Source organism: Giraffa tippelskirchi, chromosome 12 (assembly GCF_054371585.1).
Source record: "Giraffa tippelskirchi isolate mGirTip1 chromosome 12, T2T-mGirTip1v1.2.pri, whole genome shotgun sequence".
In the NCBI taxonomy this organism is placed as follows: Eukaryota; Metazoa; Chordata; class Mammalia; order Artiodactyla; family Giraffidae; genus Giraffa; species Giraffa tippelskirchi.
The window spans coordinates 7,649,475-7,668,457 of NC_137286.1; the positions used below are offsets into that span (position 1 = coordinate 7,649,475).

An 18,983-nucleotide genomic window follows, 5' to 3' on the forward strand; every position below is an offset into this window, starting at 1 on the left:
TTCAGCATCAGTCCTTCCAATGAATATTCAGGACTGATTTCCTTTAAGATGGACTGGTTGGATCTCCTTGCAGTCCAAGGGACTCTCAAGAGTCTTCTCCAACACCACAGCTCAAAAGCATCAATTCTTCGGTGCTCAGCTTTCTTCATAGTTCTACTGTTCATGAAAAATCTCACAAGAGGCCAGAGAATATATTTCAAACAAGAAACCAGAACAAATCCATAAGAATGAGCCAGAGGGCCATTAGCAGACTAGAAATGTTGAAGAATCTCAAAGACTGAAGGCAGATATAGGAGGTAAAAGGCTGAACATGCACAGTGCTATACCAACCTAGCACTTTGAATCCTAACTCAAGAAGATCCATGTACCTGAAGGTTCATAGCAGCACTAGTTACAATAGTCAAGACATGGAAGCAACCTAAATGTCCATCAACAGATGAATGGATAAAGAAGATTTCATACATATATACAATGGAATATTACTCAGCCATAAAAAGAATAATGCCATTTGCAGCAACATGGATTGACCCAGAGATTATAATACTAAGTGAAGTAAGTCAGATAAAAAAGACAACCATTACGTGATAGTCACTTATATAATGAATCTGAAAAGTGATACCAATAAATCTATATAAAAATAGAAACCAACTTATAGACATAGAAAGCAAACTTATGGTTGCCAAAGGGGAAAATGAGGCTGCGAGGGATAAATTACAAGTATGGGATTAACAGATACAAACTATTATAACATAAAATAGACAAGCAACAAGGGTTTACTCTATAACACAGGGAACTATAATAGGTATCTTGTAATAACCTATAATGGAATACAATCTGAAATACACACACACACACACATATACGGATTTGTTGCTCAGTTGCTAAGTCGTGACCAACCCTTCCTTTGTGACCCCATGGACTGCAGCACGCCAGGCTTCCCTGTCCTTCACTGTCTCCCAGAGTTTGCTCAGACTCATGTCCACTGAATTGGTGATGCTATACAACCATCTTATCCTCTGTCACCCACTTCTCTTCCTGCCCTCAATCTTTCCCAGCATCAGGGTCTTTTCCAATGAGTCGGCTCTTTGCATCAGGTGGCCAAAGTGTTAGAGCTTCAGCTTTAGCACTAATCTTTCCTATGAATATAAATAAATCACTTTGCTATACATCTGAAAATAACACAACATTGTAAATCAGCTATACTTCAATTAAAACAAAATAGTCAAAAAAAAGAGAAGGAATGTCTCTTAGCATTTTGCACATAGTAGGAGCACATAAAACAGTATCTAGAATGTAGTAGCTACTTGGTAGTTACTTATGAAACAGATGAATAAGCTTTAGTAGGCTGTATGTGACATATTTCTTGGACTACAAAGGCTGGAGTCTTGTGGAGAAAGCCCTTGAAAGCATGGTGAGAACTGTTGGATGAATTCAACAGGCCAAGGGGAGCCATAGCATTTCTGGCTAACATTTGGAAAATCTAAGAGCAGTCAGGGTAGAAATGGTGGAGCAAGTGGACTAAATGCCATGCAAAAGTCTACCCACATGGTGAATTTATGATGAGAATATTGTCTTAAGAGGTGGGCCAGAATTAAGTATTTGGTCCCAAATAAAACTTAAAGGGAAAAAAAAAAAAACTCAGTAAATAGGGATACAAAATATAGCCAAGCTGCCAAGGAAGACAACTTGAAACACAGATGTTTTGATGGCTGCATGCAATGCTCACCTCGGGAACAAATTCTTTTTACAATATGGCCCTTGGTAGGTACATGTTTTTAATTAAGCAGGGAGGCAAAGTAACAACACCAACATGTGAGAGATAGGCACACCACGCAAGGGACATCTGATCCAGAGCTGGGCTTGTTTATGGTATTCTTGTCAATACCACTGTCATCTCAGTGCTCTGATTATTTTTAAACCCAGGCTTTGTTTTGCATTATCGGCAAGGAAAGTCTTCGTTTCCAGCCAGGTTTTGATGTGAGATGTTCATTCAAAACTAGAAATATATAAAGAAAATTCCATTTTTCCTGAGAATTTGCACAACTTGAGACTTGGAAGGATAGTTTACAGGAAACAGTAAAAAAAAGAGAGAGAGAGAGAGAGATGCTAATACGGCCCATTGATTAATATATTTGGGTGTCCGCAAAGATAAAACGCTGGGGTTAGTGAGAAGTGGGGATTGCCTTCCTGGGAGTGACTTTTGAAGAAGCAACATCATAAAAAGAAAGTGGAAAATGTGAATATGTGAATCCAAGCCCTGGCCCTGGTCTCTTGAATGGGATATTGAGAAAGTCACTTCACATTTTGAGCCTCAGTGACACCATAGCAATCCCATCTCCATGTGGATATAATAATCCCTCTCTAACCAAAGCCCAGCACTGCTGCAATGAGAGGCATAGAAGTGTGTGTGGGAAAGCCCTGAGAACTCTGGAGAGGAGCTACACCTGTCCCCTGGGCCTCTAGGGGCCATCTGGCCCAGGTGCCTGGCCTCAGCCTCAGAGCACTGCTGCCCATCCTCCACAGATGATGTGAGGTCCCTGGCTTGGGTCTTGCTCAGGGATGATGTGAGGTCCCTGGCTCGGGTCTTGCTCAGGGATGCATAGAAAGGAGAGGTCAGTTTATCAAGGAGGTCCCTAACTCCTTTCTCTGGGTGTGCACTCCAGGATGCGGTCCCTAAATCCATCTTCTCCTTCCTCCCTCCCTCGGGCAGAGGGGTGGGGGGCAAGGACTAGGACAGCTAAGAAGGAGAAGTCATTTTGATGACCACTGGCACATGCTACCCCTTCAGTGGCAAGATTTTGTATCTCTTGCCTCAAAACCCCCAAAATCTTTGTCGCTTTTCTGGAAAATCAGATTTATAGTGGATGAGATTCATTGGAAAAGACCCTGAGGCTGGAAAGGTTGAGGGTGGAAGGAGAAGGGGGCGGCAGAGGATGAGATGGGTGGATGGCATTATTGACTCAATGGGCATGAGTTTGAGCAAACTCTGGGAGACATTGAAGGACAGGGAAGCCTGGCGTGCTGCAGTTCGTGATGTCGCCAAGAGTCAAACACGGCAAAGCGACTAAACACCAACAAAGCTTCATGTCTCTGAAAACAGCCACTCTTATGTGGGCATGAGAGAGCTAAGTCGCTTCAGTTGTGTCCAACTCTTTGCGACCTTATGAACTGTAGCTCACCAGGCTCCTCTGTCCAGGGGATTCTCCAGGCAAGGATACTGGAGTTGGGTTGCCTTGCCCTTCTCCAGAGGATCTTCCCAACCCAGGGATCAAACCTGAGTCTCCGCACGGCAGACAGATTCTTTACCATCTGAGCCACCATGGAAGCCTTAGGAGAAGATACGAATGCTTTCTTTTTCCTTCCCTTTCCCTTCCTTTTAGTCACTTACAAGCTGTGTGACGTAAGCCAGTGGGTCACCCTTCCAAAGTTCAGAAACATCTTTGTAGAGTTGCTCTGATGTTTAAACCTAATCGTTATACCTGATGGGTGGCGGTGGTGGTTTAGTTGCTCAGTCGTGTCGGACTCTTTGCAACCCCAGGGACTGTGGCCCGCCAGGCTCTTCTATCCATGGGATTTCCCAGGCAAGAATACTGGAGTGGATTGCCATTTCTTCTCCAGGGGATCTTCCCAACCCAGGAATCAAACCTGAGTCTCCTGGATTGCAGGTGGGCTCTACCAACTGAGCTACAAGGGAAGCCCCTATGTCCACCAGAGTCCCTATCAAAGAGAAGCAAAAAGCAAGCTATAGCAGTAAGAGGAACAGCAGGAAGAAGGGGAGGCAGGGGAATTAGGAGCTCAATGGCAGCATCAGCAAAAGCAGGAGCAGAGGAAGCAGCCCTGGTGGCTGGAGGGAGGAGCAGGCAGGAGCAGAGAGAGGTGGTGACTGTGAAGACACCAGGGCAGTGGGGCACAGGCTGTGGGGTGACCAGGAGCCCGATGCTTCCTCACCCCAGTCCTGTTCCAGGAGCCTGAACTCCAGGCTCAGACCTTCTACGCATTAAACAGGTGGTCCACAGCAAGTCACATCACTTCTAGGTGCCTCGGACCCTCCTTCCTCATCCCAGTCCTGTTGGCCCCATTTGGTAGGTATGATGCTGGCTGGAAGTGGTGGGAGGAAATGCATTAGGGGCTGTGAAGCGCTGTGCACCCTCCCCACCATGCACTTCCTTAGGTAATGGCTGTCTTTGCTTCCTTCCACTCTTGGCTCTTTCTTCCAAGAACTTTCCTCTTACCTCTCTTAGGGCAAGCCTCTGCTGGAAACTGCCCCCTGCTCAGCTTCTTCCAAGAGAGTTTGTTGATACGTGACTGGCTAACCCAAAATTCAAGAGGTAAAGAGCATGCGGTGGCTTCTTGAAAATGAGACTGGCTGGGATTGGGTAAGCAGAATCAATGGGGAAGAAAATTCTGGATGCTTGAGTCATTATACATTATGCTCCTCATAAGGTCCTCCTTAGAGGGGCAAAGTGAAGGCTCCTGACACCTAAGATCCACCTTCCTTATCCTAACACTGTGGACAAACTCTGCCGTATTCCCTTTTCCTAATGTGGGCGAGACACAGAGCATGCTAAGCCCAGATGAGGCGCTCCTCCGATGGACAAGGAGGAAAGCTTTACCTCTGAATGCTTCAAGCAATTGAGTTTTCCTACTATCATCAGCATGGTTATGAGCAGTGTTATGTTTTATTTTCAAGCTCGGCCTGCGTTCGAGAATTGCTCTTACTTGATAACGGCTCTGCCTCTCTGGGGATGTGCATTGCAATTAAACTTCATGAGAAGTTTTATGTGGTTTTGATATGGCATCCCCCTTCTGAATGTCCCTCTAAATGAATTTCTAAACCTGCAGTCAGTGCCCATTAACTCAGAGTGTGGGGAAGAGCTGCCCGTGATTAATAAAAATAACAGCTTGCAGAGCAGCAGTGTTAATGTGTGCTGTGTTTTACAATATCTCAATTAATTACAGGCTAGTAGTTTTAGAAGGGGAAGGAGCCTTATGGATGGATCATCCATGTCACTGCTCCCTCCCCACTCAGGGATAAGAAAACCAACACCCAGAGAGGGTGAGGAATAAATGGCTCGTCCTCGATGACATAGGTCATTGGGAACAGAGACCCTATAGAAAGTGAAAGAAAGTGAAGGTGTTAGTCATTCAGTCATGACCAACTTTTTGTGACTCCATGGACTGGAGCGCACCAGTCTCCTCTGTCCATTGAATTCTCCAGGCAAGAATACTGGAGTGGGTTGCCATGCCCTTCTGTAGGGGATTTTCCTGACCCAGGGATTGAATCTGGGTCTTCTGCAGTGCAGACAGATTCTTTACCATCTGAGTCACCATGATCTAAATGCCAGACCCATCATTTACTTGGATGATGAGACTGGAAACCTTTCCCAGGACACTTCAGCTGGATTCTCTCCTTTACTCTTGGGGGCTCTGCTCTGCTCAGAACCTGATCCAGTCCTGGTCAAAGCAGGACCAATATCACCCCATGGTTCACCTATGGGTGATGGCCAGAACTGGTTTTTCAGCACAAGACGTTCTTGGCGTTATCCACAGACACTCTTTGCAGTGAATTTCCTCCCCCAGGACAGATGGGCTTCTGCTTTGTCTCTGTGCCCAGCTCTCTGACTCCACAGAGACTCACCCCCACAACACACCCCCCCCAAGAAGTTTAGAGTCCTACTGTGATGGATTGGACATAATCGCGTGTTGTTGTTTTTCTAGTTTTGAGTTTAACTTCGGCTTGGACTGCTGGGCCCTCCAGGCAGATGGGGCTTCCTTAGACCGAACTTCCCACACCCTTTAGTCTCTGTTGCCCTCCACTTGCCCAGCCTTCAGAGCTGGCAAGTCCCACAAGCCCCTTTCTTTTTCTGGCTTGTCCATCCCTCTCTATGGGGCAGAGTTCATGGCACCCATCATAGCTCACGGCCATTACTAACCTGAGTTATGACATCCACATTGAATTATAGTAAATAATCCCCAAATATAGTCTTAAAATTAGCAAATGACCTTGAATATCCACCTGAAGTTGGTGATAGACTTAATGCTATGTGTTCAATCAATCAGGTCATTTCTTCTTCATCTTTCTCAGCCTCTTTGGTGGTTAGGGTGGTAGCTTGTAATTAACTGTGGTTAATCACATGTAGTGTGCTCAGTGGATCAGTCATGTCCAACTCTTTGTGACTTTATGGACTGTAGCCTGACAGGCTCCTCTCTCCATGGGACTTTTTCAAGCAAGAATACTGGAGTGGGTTGCCATTTGCTCCTCCAGGGGATCTTCCCAACCAGGATTTGATCTTGTGTCTCCAATATTGCAGGTAGATTCTTTACCACTGAGCCATCAGGGAATTCCTTCCCTAAAAGGTAATTAAGGAGCTTCTGCATATGCTTTTCCCTGCTCTCAGGACCCTTTTGTTGTTGTTTTGCAGTCAGACTAAGTCATGTCTGACTCTCTGCAACTCCATGGACTGCAGCAAGCTAGGCTTCTCTGTCCTCTACTGTCTTCCAGAGTTTGCTCAAACTCATGTCCACTAAGTTGGTGATGCTTTCCAACCATCTCATCTTCTGTCATCCCCTTATCCTCCTGTCCTTAATCTTTCCAGCATCTAGTCTTTTCCAATGACCTTCAGAGCCATTCGAAACCAATTATTGAGAGTTTGGGATCTCAAGATAGAAAGATGCTGGTTCCCTGAGTTACTAGATAGAGGGAGCCCCTGCCAACTCTCCTCACATTTTGCACAAGGGAGAAATGTGCTTCTGTTTTGCTAAGCCACTCAGGTAGCAGGCCTTGTTTGTTCCTGCAGCAGAGCTTAGCCCATCCTAATACACAGCACAGCTTCTGCCCATCCCCTAAATGATGTGTTCCTCGGGTCCCACGCTCAGTCTCCTTATCTTAACACTCGTCCTGGATACTCTCATGTATCCCCACATCCTCGCTCCACCCATGTGCTAAAAGCACCCACACAAAATGTGTGTTTCTGCTTTTGAGATTCAAACGTCTACAGCCAACAACTTGGTCAGTTCCATTTGGGTATCGATTAGGAAACTGCTGCCAATGTATGCAAAAGCATACAGGTTCTCCTCTGCGGACCATTCTTCTGTTGTGTCTTGGTGTATTAAGCTGTTGGCTTTACTGTGTCGAGGAATACAGATAGAAATCCGGACAGGTCATTCTTCCTCCCTTTCTATCTCTCACAGCACACCTATCCTGCCATACCTCTGACATACTTCTTGACACGATCCATTTCTTCCCAGTCCTAAGTCAGTCTCTCACTTGTTTCATCATCTCTTGCCTCTCTTCCAATAACAGGCTCTTATCTGGTTTTCCTTGCCCCACTCTTGTTCTTTTCCATGAGCTCTCCACTTGCCTTACTAATGCAAGCAGAGCTTAAAAAAAAAATCATATCCATCTCAGACTTAAAGTCCTTCAGGTCTCCCCTTTACTCTTAAACTCTTTTGCAGAATTTTTTCTTTCAAGGTCAAGTACCATATTTATTGGGCTTCCCTGGTGGCTCGGCAGCAAAGAATTTGCCTGCAATGCACGAGATGTGGACTTGATCCCTGAGTCAGGAAGATGCCCTGGAGAAGGGAATGGCAGAATTTTTAAGGCACTTTTGATGAGGTCCTGGTATAGAAAGGAGTGTCAGAAATCAAACCCTCAGGGGACATCTCAGGCTTCACCCGGGAAAGTCAATTAACCTCTCTAAGTATCATTGTCATCATCGATCCCAATGGATAAATAAGGCCTCTTTTACTGGATGATTGTGAGGACTGAATCTGATTATTCACAGTCACACAATTATCATTCAAAATCATTATTGTAAATTGTTATTAGTAATACTAAGAATTACTATATAATGTCCACTTTCAATGGATCAGCAACTATGCTGAACCATTTACATCCATGGCACCTTGTTTAATTTTTCTGACACATCTACTTTGCCTTGGATGTAGGGGGGATAAGCAACTTGTCCAAGAAAACACTGGTAGTAGGTTGCAGAGATGAGAATCAACCACAGGTCTGTCTGACATTTGGTGCTTTTTCCATGAAGTGTGGATCTGGGAGCAACATAATGGTACCACTTAATATCCAGAAATGGAGAAAAGGCTGTAAAGATAATAGATCATGTATACAATGTTATAGCATAGAATTGCCACCAAGAGGGCATATCTATATAGAATGAAATATAAATATATGGCAAATAATATTTCCCGGTACATTATACCACCACTAAAAATTATATATGTGATTATTTTATGATAACATTGCAAAAGCTTCTCTCCCAGCATAGTGATTAAAAGTATCGGGTTCAGGAATCAGATTGCTTTGGTTTGAGTTACAGCTTTAGAACCTTCTGGTTGTGTGGCCTTAGGCTAATTCCTTAAAATATATAAATAGGGAAAATAACAGAAATTATGTAATAGGGTTGTTTTAAGGTCCCAGTGGGGCATATTCATATTGCTTAGAAAATTCCTGATGAATTCTCTTCAAACGTCACCATCATCATCATAATCATTGGAATTGTTGCAAATGATAAAAATCAGGACACAGATTTGTACTTATTTTTACGTTAACCTATAGAAAACAACAGAGACACAGATAAGACTGGAAAAAATGACTACGTGCTAGCAATGGATCTCTCCAGCCTATTTAATTGCAAGTGATTTTTCTCTCCTCTTTGTTTTTCAAATTTTTGATGATGAATATGCGTCATTTTATAAGAAAAGAATAGCCCTCTACTCTGGCTTTGGACAAGGAGTTTTGTTTTCTGATCTCACCGATTTTTTTTTTCCCCTACAGGACCATCTTTGGTCATTAAATTCATTTAAAAGCTCTGATCCATTTTTGATCATCTGAAATATAGTGACAGGCACCAAAATCAATCCTGCATTCGAGGTTTGCAAGGAGCATAAATTATTTGAGAAGTCGTGTCAGGTAGAGTTTATTCCAAGGTTTGCTTGCACATTTTAATCAGAAAACACAGAAGGTATATGCAGCTCAGATTGAAATAGCCCTTCACCTTGCTCCAGAGCCAGGCTGACTTACTGTTTGCTGGTTGATAGGACTGGCAGAAGTTACAGCTTGTGTGATAGACGCAGCCTGGGCAGGAACTGAGGGAAACACATAAAGAAACATTTATTTAAAAAAAGTAAATCAACCATAAAGATCCTCCCAGCAGACCTAGGAGATGGAAGCCTCTCTCTCATTTTCTCCTTGGCAAAATTTAATCTATCGCTGGGGTTTTTCAAGCGTCATATTCAAAGAGATGCAAATTCGTCAAAGCTGAGACCCCAGCTGACTTTTAGCACCTTGTGAATGTCAAAAGGGTTTAGAGGTTGAAGTGACTTACCTCCTTCCATCCTAATTCAAATACATATGTGTGTGGGGGTGTGCAGGTCCATGTGTGTGTGTGTATATATATATATTTTTTTTTTTTTTAAGAAGACTAAAAGCGAGCACAAATCTACCTATGTGTTCAGTGCCTTCTTTGTGTGCACCTATCTGCAGCAAAACTGAAATTCAAACGAAAAATACCATACTGAGAAACAAAAGTGCAATTGAGAATATCCACAGTCTATCACTAACCCATAGGACTAGCAAGAGAGGTTTTCTTGTTTTGTTGTGATTCCTTTAAAACACAATCATTTTATCCATGGGCTGCTTCACAGTCCACTCCAATTAACCGGTTTAGGGATAACGATTAACTCATGAGTGGTCTCTGTCCTCCACATGGTTCACTGCTCACAATTCCCTTAAGTAATATAAGTCATGTATTTACAATAAAAATAAGAGGTGTTAATTAATATCTCCTACACAGTTCTGGTTGATGGGAGAGTCATGTTCTGTGCAGGGAGCAGCAAGACTGTCCTAGAGCCGGTTTCCCTTCCATCTTTACATAAATGTAGGATCAATCTACTGACGGAAATTCTGAAACTTGGAGTCATAAGAGAAAAATAATGTTAGCTTTCCCTCTGCATAATAAAAGCTCCAGCTTAAGTGTTAGCAATTTTGAGGTCCTCTTATATACAGGAGAATTTAAAAATCTGTTTTACTTTCAATTCAACAATTATTTATTGAGTTTATTAAGTCCTATTGTCTAAATAGGACTTAGACACAAGGTCTGCTCTTAGGAACAGTGTAGATTTACAAGGGAGTGGAAGGTAAGCTGTGACAAACCTAGACAGCATATTAAAAAGCAAAGACATCACTTTGCAGACAAAGGTCCATCTAGTCAAAGTTGTGGTTTTTCCAGTAGTCGTGTACGGATATGAGATTTGGACCATAAAGAAAGTGGAGTGATGAAGAATTGATGTCTTTGAATCTTTGAATTGTGGTCCTGGAGAAGACTCTTGACAATCCCTTGAATGGCAAGGAGATCAAATCAGTCCATCCTAAAGGAAATCATCCCTGAATATTCATTGGAAGGACTGATGCTGAAGCCGAAACTCCAATACTATGGCCACCTGACTCGAAGCACTGACTCACTGAAAAAGACCCTGATGCTGGGAAAGATCGAGGGCAGGAGAAGAAGGGACGACAGAGGATGAGATGGCTGGATGGCATCACCGACTCGATGAACATGAGTCTAAGCAAACTCTGGGAGATAGAGGGACAGGGAAGCCAGGTGTGCTGCAGTCCATGGGGTCACAAAGAGTAGAACAAGACTTAGCAACTGAACAACAAGAGAAGAGTGTATCAGTCACCCACAGCCACAATATGCTGCTGAACAAATAAAATCTCAGTAGTATACAACAAGCAACATGTACTGCTCATGTGTTGGGAGCTCTGCTGATCTCATCTGGCCATGCTCGCACATCCAAAGTTCGGCTCATTGTTGGCCAGGCAACTGGGATGTCTGGGCTCTGCTCTGTCTCCCACCCTCCAGCGGGCTCCCTCAAGCAAGTCCTCACAGCAGTGATGGAGATGCGGGGACAGGCAGGTCCAACCACATCAGCACTTTGACAGACTCTGCTTACATCATGTTTGCTAACATCTCATTGGCCAAAGATTATATGACTGAGTCTAAATTAGGGAGGAAGAACAAAGCAAAGTTACACTACAAAGAGTGTGGGTGCCAGCAGTGATGAAGAACAAGGCTGCTTTTGCATTCTGCTTCCCAGAAATAGATAAGACATATACCACTGTTTTATAAAGATGCACCATAGAAGAACAGGCAAGGACCCCCGGGATATCAACGACAAAGAAATGAACTCTGGGAGATGAAGGAAGGGCTTTCTATGAAGGATGATGTCTAAACTGAGTTTGAAGGATAATTAGGAGCTCATCCAGCAGATCAGGGAGACAGGTCTGATAAGCCATGATAAGACCACAGATCAAGGCATGGAGATAGAAAATAATGCTGACCAGCCCTTCAGGAGTGTGTGGAGTGAGGCGATGTGGAAGGTGAAAAGTACTAGAGGAGGCAGAGAGTTACCTGAGCTCTGATTCTGGAGATGGAACATGTTACATATTTGCAGAACTTGGACTGTATGTTTAAAAAAGAAAACAGACTAGCCCACCAGGCTCCTCTGTCCACGGGATTCTCCAGGCAAGAATACTGGAGGGGGTTGCCATTTCCTTCTCCAGGGGATCTTCCCAACCAAGGCATTGAACCCATGTCCCCTGCACTGGCAAGTGGATTCTTTACCACTGAGCCACAAGGAAAGCCTGAAAGAAAGAGAATATATGAGAATAAAGGGAAGAAGCCTCATTTATCAACATGTACGTAGGTTAGGGGAAAAGAAAGGACACCAACGCATGTTATCTTCCTGTTGTCATCAGGAGGTCCTCTAACGGAACTGGAAGACATACAGGCAAATGGAAAATCTCCGCTGACGTCACTCCGAAAACACCCTCTAATGAGAAGCCATTCTTTGCGTGTGCCGAAAAGCGATTACTGTCTCTTTAAGAAAGTGGTCAGGGCAGTGCTTGGGGGTTTGAAAGTCTGGAAACAGCGGCGGCATTAGATTGATTAGGTGTGTACATGTTGGCTGAGAAAGCTGTAGAAAGGCGAAGGGAAGTGTTTGACAAGATGAAAGACTATTCAACATGTTGGACAGCTGCTTGAGTGAAGAGATGTATAACAGCACAGTGAAATACACTCATCCGCACGCAATACCTTCACGGCAAAATCCACTACAAGCTAGGTCACGGGATTTCTGTCTGGCATGACAGGCTCCACCAAACAAAGTTGGAAAGCAGAGTTAAGCACGTGACTCAGAACAGATGGGCCGTGGCCTAGGAGTTTTGAGGGGCTGCTCTGCCTCTCTCACCTTTGGTGGTCAGGGGTGTAAGTATCCCTGTGGATCTCTGCAGAAAAGTGAGGTTATCCATCAAAGCTGCATGGTGGGCTAAAAGAGGACTGACTTTGGAGTCAGGCAGCCACGAGTAGGAGTGCCGACCCCAGGTTCTCTCTCCCTAGCCTTGGACAAAGTGTTTATGCTTCTTGATTCCCAGTGTTTGCTCATCTGTGGAATGGGATCATAGCAGCTCCTTGCAAAGGGAAGCATGGCAGACATCACCTCCTACACACAGGGTGTATGAGCTTTCTGTGGCTGCTGGCAGTCTCCAACACGGGATCACTGGATGAAGTCAAGGTGTCAGCAGGGCTACACTCCTTTCCAGAGGGCCTAGGGCAGAATCCATCTCCTTGCCTTTTCCAGCTTCTAGAGACTGTCTGCATTCCTTGGGTCATGGCCCTTTTCCTCCATCTTCAAAGCTAGGACCATATTTCTCTGACTCCTCTTCTGTAGTCACATCTCTCTCTATTGTCATTGTAGTTCAGTTACTTAGCCGTGTCCGACCCTTTGTGACCCCATGGACTGCAGCACGCCTGCTTCCCTGTCCATCATCAACTCCCAGAGTTTGCGCTAACTCGTGTCTACTGAGTCAGTGATGCCATCCAACCATCTCATCCTCTGTCATTCCCTTCTCCTCCTGCCCTCAATCTCTCCCAGCATCAGGGTCTTCTTCAATGAGTCAGCCCTTCGAGTCAGGTAGCCAAAGTATTAGAGCTTCAGTTTTAGCATCAGTCCTTCCAATGAATATTCAGGGCTGATTTCCCTTAGGATTGACTGGTTTGATATCCTTGTGGTCCATGGGACTCTCAAGTCTTCTCCAGCACCATAGTTCGAAAGTATCAGTTCTTCATTGCTCGCCTTCTTCAGCCCAAAAGACTTCACCTGTTTTCACGATTCATGTGACTAGGCTGGATTCACCCAGATAAACTAGGATAATCCCCATCTCAAGAACCACATCTGCGAAGTCCATTCACCATGTAAGATACCATAAGCATAGGTTCTGAAGATTAAGACACAGGCATTTTGGGGGCAGGGTTATTAGGCCTGTCACAATGGGGAGGGCAATGCTCTCTGACAATACTGCAGATAAAAGCATTGTGTAATTAGTCTATGATATCTGTCGACATTGAACTAACCATAAAATATAGCTAGATATAAGATGCTTTGGGGTAAAGTAAGGGGTATTTCCACGAGTAAGAATCCAAATGCTAACCATAATGTAAATGTCATTTCCTTAAAGGATTCTTCTCTGGTTGAATAAGTTAGCGTCACTGTAGTAGGTCCCCTGCATGATCCCCTGTGCTTTCCTTCTTGAAAAAGTAGGGTTATCACTGCTTTGCGCATAATACTTTCCTGACACCTAGTCCAGTATCTGGCACAGAGGGCCATTGACAAATATTTTTTGGATACATGAGTACGCCATTGATAAAAGATCCACCTTGTTCTAGGTACTGTACTGGTCACTTAGAAGACAACATGTCTAATTTTCACCTTGAGCTTTAAGATCAATATAATCATTCCCAATATACAGAGGGGGAAACTGAAGCTCAACTCAGACAAGCTCAAGCTGCTTTCTCAAATCCCAGAGCTAGTGAACAGTGAAGGTGAAGGTTAACATAGACCCGTGGGGCCCCAAAGCCCATATTCTTTCTCCACATAGCTTCCCCAAGTGGACTGTAGGCCATAAATTCACCCAGTTCAGATAAAAAAGGCTTTTCCCACGATCCAGTAAAATTGACATGGCCCAACTACCCAGGTCATAGTCATAACAACAAAGCAACAATAATCATAGGTAATAATGGCTGAACATATACAGTTGAGTCAGACACTATGAGTTCGCGTCTAACCCATATTAACAAATTCAGTCCTAGTAACAACACTGTGCCCATTTTCAGAGATGAGAAAACAGAGAGGTTAAGTAACCTGCCCAAGGCCACACAGCTGATGGGATGCTTCCCCATTTCATGCCCCTGCTTCTTAAATCAGCACAAAGCTGATCCCAGTGGAATTATTTCTCTAGTCTCAAGGCACAGTGCTCAGATGAATCCATCACATGATGTGCCCCAACACTCACAAAACACTGGAGAAACAAAGAGACAAAAACAAAGGAAAGAATGTCGCCAACACAGGCCATTTGCTCTGAATGGGACCTAAGCTGTCCTTTAGTTCATCCCTTCAGTTTGCAGATGTGGACCCTGAGACTTGCTCAGGGAAGGGATTCAGTGGCTAAAGTGAACATGGGGAGCTGGTCCTACCCCTCTTTCGCCCTGCAGAGTCCTTTCCTCAGGAAGTAATTGGCCCCTGCGTTACAACTGCCAGTCACTCATTGTCTCCCATCCCTGGAGCAGACGGTCTTCCTAGATCCAGGCTGATTTTAGCAGCCAGCACGTGGGGCAGGGGTGACACAGCAGCTCTCAAGTCAGTCCGTTCTTAAAAGAACGAAGAGCCTGTATGTCCTTTCTCCAGAATACATCCTTCATCCATCTTCTCCCCAAGCTGTGTCCAAACCATCGTCACCTCTCCTGGACCCAGATTCCAGCTTCCCTCGTTACCTTTGTAGACCCCACCTCCACACAACAGCTGAAGAGCTCCTTGGAAAATCACTCCAGGCACACCACTGCCCCCACTTACCGCATCCCATGGTTCTCCATGAAAGGCGGACTGAAAGCCACACTCCCTCCTGTGGCCTCCAGGGCCTGACCCACCCCAGTGCTCACGTGGAGTCTCTGCTCTCATTTCACACTGTTAGCTTCCTCACTCCACTCTGCCCACCCTGGACTTCTCTTCCTAAACACAGCACGCGTGTCTCTGCCCCGGGGACTTTGCACTCGCCGCTCCCTCTGTCTGGGAAGCTCTTCTCCCCAGTTCCCCGTTCCACAGCCTTCTCAGCCCAACTGTCATCTCGTCAGGAAGAGGGCCAGCCCGTGAACATCCCATGTTATCGGCACCTCCGTGTCCAGATTCTGTTTCCATAGCATGGGCTGCTCTATGAAAGGGTCTCATTCAGCCCGTTTGCTTGTTTATTCCGTCTCCTAAACCGGAATGCTGAGTCCATGTGAGCAGGAACCACGTTTGCCCATGTTCCCCATCATTTCCTCCAGTATTGCCTGACTGTCATCCACTGATCGGTGGTATCGGCTTCACCTCGGAGCTTGTTAGGAATGTAAAAGATCTTAACCCCTACTTTATAAAATCTGCCTTTTCATATTATCCCTGGAGGCTCTTAGGCGCTTTATAGTTTCTGAAGCAGTATTCTTTGAAAACAGAGGTATCTTGAAAGTAGAGATGTTTAACAAACATAAAAAATGAATGAATGAACGATGCTCTGTCATTTCGAAAATGGAGGCACTGGGTATTTCATGTCTCTAAACTTTAGGACAGGTCTTCTGGGAGTGAAGAAACTTAATTCATTTAATGAATAAAAGGGATTTTACAAATAATATAAATGAATTTGTGGTTAGTTATTAAGTATGTTGAGAAACCAAACCATGGCCCCTCTGACGTGCCTGGAAGTCTGTGGTTTCAGAACAGATGTGCTAAGTGTCCTATTTTAGTGAACAGATATCATTGCTTCAGGAAGGCATTCTCCTGATACAATTTTAAAAATGAGGTCTACTGATCTCATTGGTAATTAGCCGATGATAGTTACAGCCATAAAGTAGTATAACTTTTTTTTTAACAAATGTATCAAAACAGAGTTCAAAATCAGCCAAATCCTTCAAATTACCCACCTTGGATTCATACTAAACAGCTAAATTAAACTTGGACCATCGCTGTGATGAAGACTATGTATCCAAGAGGGAAGTAGAAAGGAATGTAAAGAGAAGAAGACAGACAATTTGTTTTCCAGAAGGATCTGTAGCTCAGTTTTTCAGTCTTCATCGCATGCTTTCCACTCTTACTATGAATACCCCCCAATCAATAAATATAGGAAGTTTATTATAGAAATTATAGATGTGATACAACTGATGCATTAAACAGTTATACAGGTTCCTGCCTCCTGGTGTGAGAAAAATCAAACCTAGTATAGGGTTACCTGACTGGGCTCAAATCCCAGTCTGCCTTTCCAGCTGGGTGACTTGAACTCTCTAAGACCTTGAAGCCTTAGAGAATATGGATGGAAAAAAATCTCACTTGCAACCTTATTTTACTTCAAGTTCCAGGATGTATTTGGGATTCCAAAGTTAAGGGTTCTTTTCTACCTTTTTTTATCTTTTGCATACAAAAAACTCATAAGGCTGGTACAAAATATCTAAAAGACTAACGACAAATAAGACTGAATTTGCTGGCATTTTGCATATGCAGCGGATGAGTGTAGCAAGTAAGCAATACCAATAAAATTGCTAAAAATACTGCAAAATGTTTCAAAATTACATTAAAGACCAAAAATTACCCCCAAAGGAATTTATATATTCATATGCATTAGAGTGGTTGGAAGAATATATGCTACTTACCATAGTTTCCCAGCCTTATTAATCTATTTTACTGTATTGCTTTATTTTATTTGACTTTATATTATTTTATTTGACTTTATATTATTTTATTTGACTTGATTGTATTTGGCTTCATTTACTTGGTTTGACTTTATTTTCTTTTACAAACACATATGTGTTGCCTATGCTGCCTTGGACACTGTTCTCAGTATTTATATGTACCAACCCATCCATCCTCCCAACAATCCCATGTGTTGATGTGATCATCAGCCCCATTTTACAGATAAAGAAACTGAGGTACGGAGAAGCAAAATCTTTGACAAAGTCCAACTGGCAACCGGCTCAAGATGGTTTTAGGCACTGTAACCGCACAGCTGGGGCAATCTTGAAAAGTCCCATCCACTTAGTAAGAAAATGATGCCTGCTACAGAGTTACAGTGTTTCTGCAAAAAGCACCAGGCATCGCAGCAGTGTTACTGTGAAACAGAGTTTCTTTTCCAACTCATAAGAATGAGTGGGGGAAAACTCTGAAGAAGGTGAGTAGCTGAAGGCATGTAAACACAGAAAGAGCTACGAGTTTCAGTATACTGCTTAAGTAAAGTGAAGTACCGTGAAAGTCGCTCAGTCCTGTCCAACTCTTTGCAACCCATGGACTATACAGTCCATGGAATTCTCCGGGCCAGAATACTGGAGTGGGGAGCCTTTCCCTTCTCCAGGGGATCTTCCCAACTCTAGGATCAGACTCAGGTCTCCTGCATTGCAGGCGTATTCTTTACTGGCTGAGCCACCAGAGAAGTAAGTTACACTCGAAGGCAGGCGTCTGAGATACATGAAAAAGGCACTGAGCTTAGAGACTGAAGAAACCAGCTGTGGGTTCTGGCTAATCTGCTGCCCATCTAGGTGACTGTGCCCAAGTCACTAACACGCTCTGACCTTCAAATTCTTCATCATGAAACTCAAGTGTGTTACCTTTCTTGCCCAGAGAACTAAAGCAACTCAGACTCACAACAGCTCCTGACACACCGTAGGTAAATGCCAAAGACCTGCTTGAGCTCGAATTGAAAGTTGAGACGGTCAATGCATACGCCGCGAGTCTCTGAAAAGATGTTTTCCTTGCAATTACACACTGTTTCTAAATCGGAAAACACACCACCCATCTGAGACATGCATGATATTCACGCTCTCGTGCTGTTTGGTCCTGAATTTTTTATCTCCCAAGAATAATGACCTCAGCCTTGGGCATTTCCGGGGGATTAATGACCAGCAGAATTTAATGACCCTGGCTCCAGCAGAGAGCCATCCTCCACTCCCTGGGTACTCATTAATCCCAGGTAGGCCAGCAGCCTTTCTTCTCGCTGCAACAATCACGTTCAAGTTGAGCCCTGATCCAAGTGGAGGGGCCAGAGGGACCCCATGCCTCTACTTCAGTCCCCAGTCAGATCCCAGCTCCAGCCACTGGCTCATTTATTTACACGGGCAGCCAGGCAGTAATTAAAATATGCTAAGGAGTCCCCCCCGCCATTTCTATGGCAGTTCAAGTACACGCCTCCCACTCCAAGCCCTCCTCCAACTCCCCTTCAATACACACGTATTAACTTTTAGGGAGGCAGCCCAGTATCACTTCACATTTTATGCAGAAAGATTTCATGAGATTTTAATGAGTTTCTACCACCAGAAAAGAAAGCTCACAAAGGATCCATGCAAATTGCTTTGTCTTGTGCAGCAATCCTAGAATGATGACATGCTTCAATATTTGGTTTCTATAAGGATATATAGATATGCTGATGTATGCACACCAGCCCTTAAGCATTTCTGCTTGCAAAAGTGCAAGGTGAAACAGAGCTGCCAATGCATGGTGTGGTCCATGGGATAAAAATCTCGGGCTGAATTTCCCCAGTGGGCATCAGCTGGCTGGACCACAAGCTGGACTGTGTCCCCAGCTCCAGGCGCCTCCATTTGGAACATGGTTTTTCTTTCATTTGTCCAATGGACAAACTGTAAGTGTCCAAACCATCCCATGAGGAAAAAAAAAATTAATTCCCATTAATGAGCTGACAGGTGGCTCAGATGTCACCATCTTTCTTCCCAGGGATCAAATGAGAGGAAAAGGAAGTAATGCTTATGAAACGATCGGCATATGTCAGGTGCTTACACCCTCCCCCAAAACAGCCTCTGAGTTGGTCATTAATCTCCTTATTCCCCTGATGAGGAGACTACAGTTCAAAAAGAATAAATAAATGGCCTAAAAAGCAAAAC

General features: G+C 44.1%; 1 long non-coding RNA gene across 3 annotated transcripts in view; it reads right to left on the reverse strand.

The window, feature by feature from the left end:
* The window catches only part of LOC145528409 (uncharacterized), a 203,472-nt gene that overhangs the window by 54,271 nt on the left and 130,218 nt on the right, over positions 1–18,983 (reverse strand). For 2 of the 3 annotated variants that reach the window (XR_014070391.1, XR_014070386.1), the window contains one exon: positions 9,041–9,105. This is a non-coding gene — a long non-coding RNA (uncharacterized LOC145528409). Of the gene's footprint in view, positions 1–5,709; positions 9,106–18,983 lie in introns of those variants that run through there. The other variant, XR_014070390.1, reaches the window with a different exon arrangement.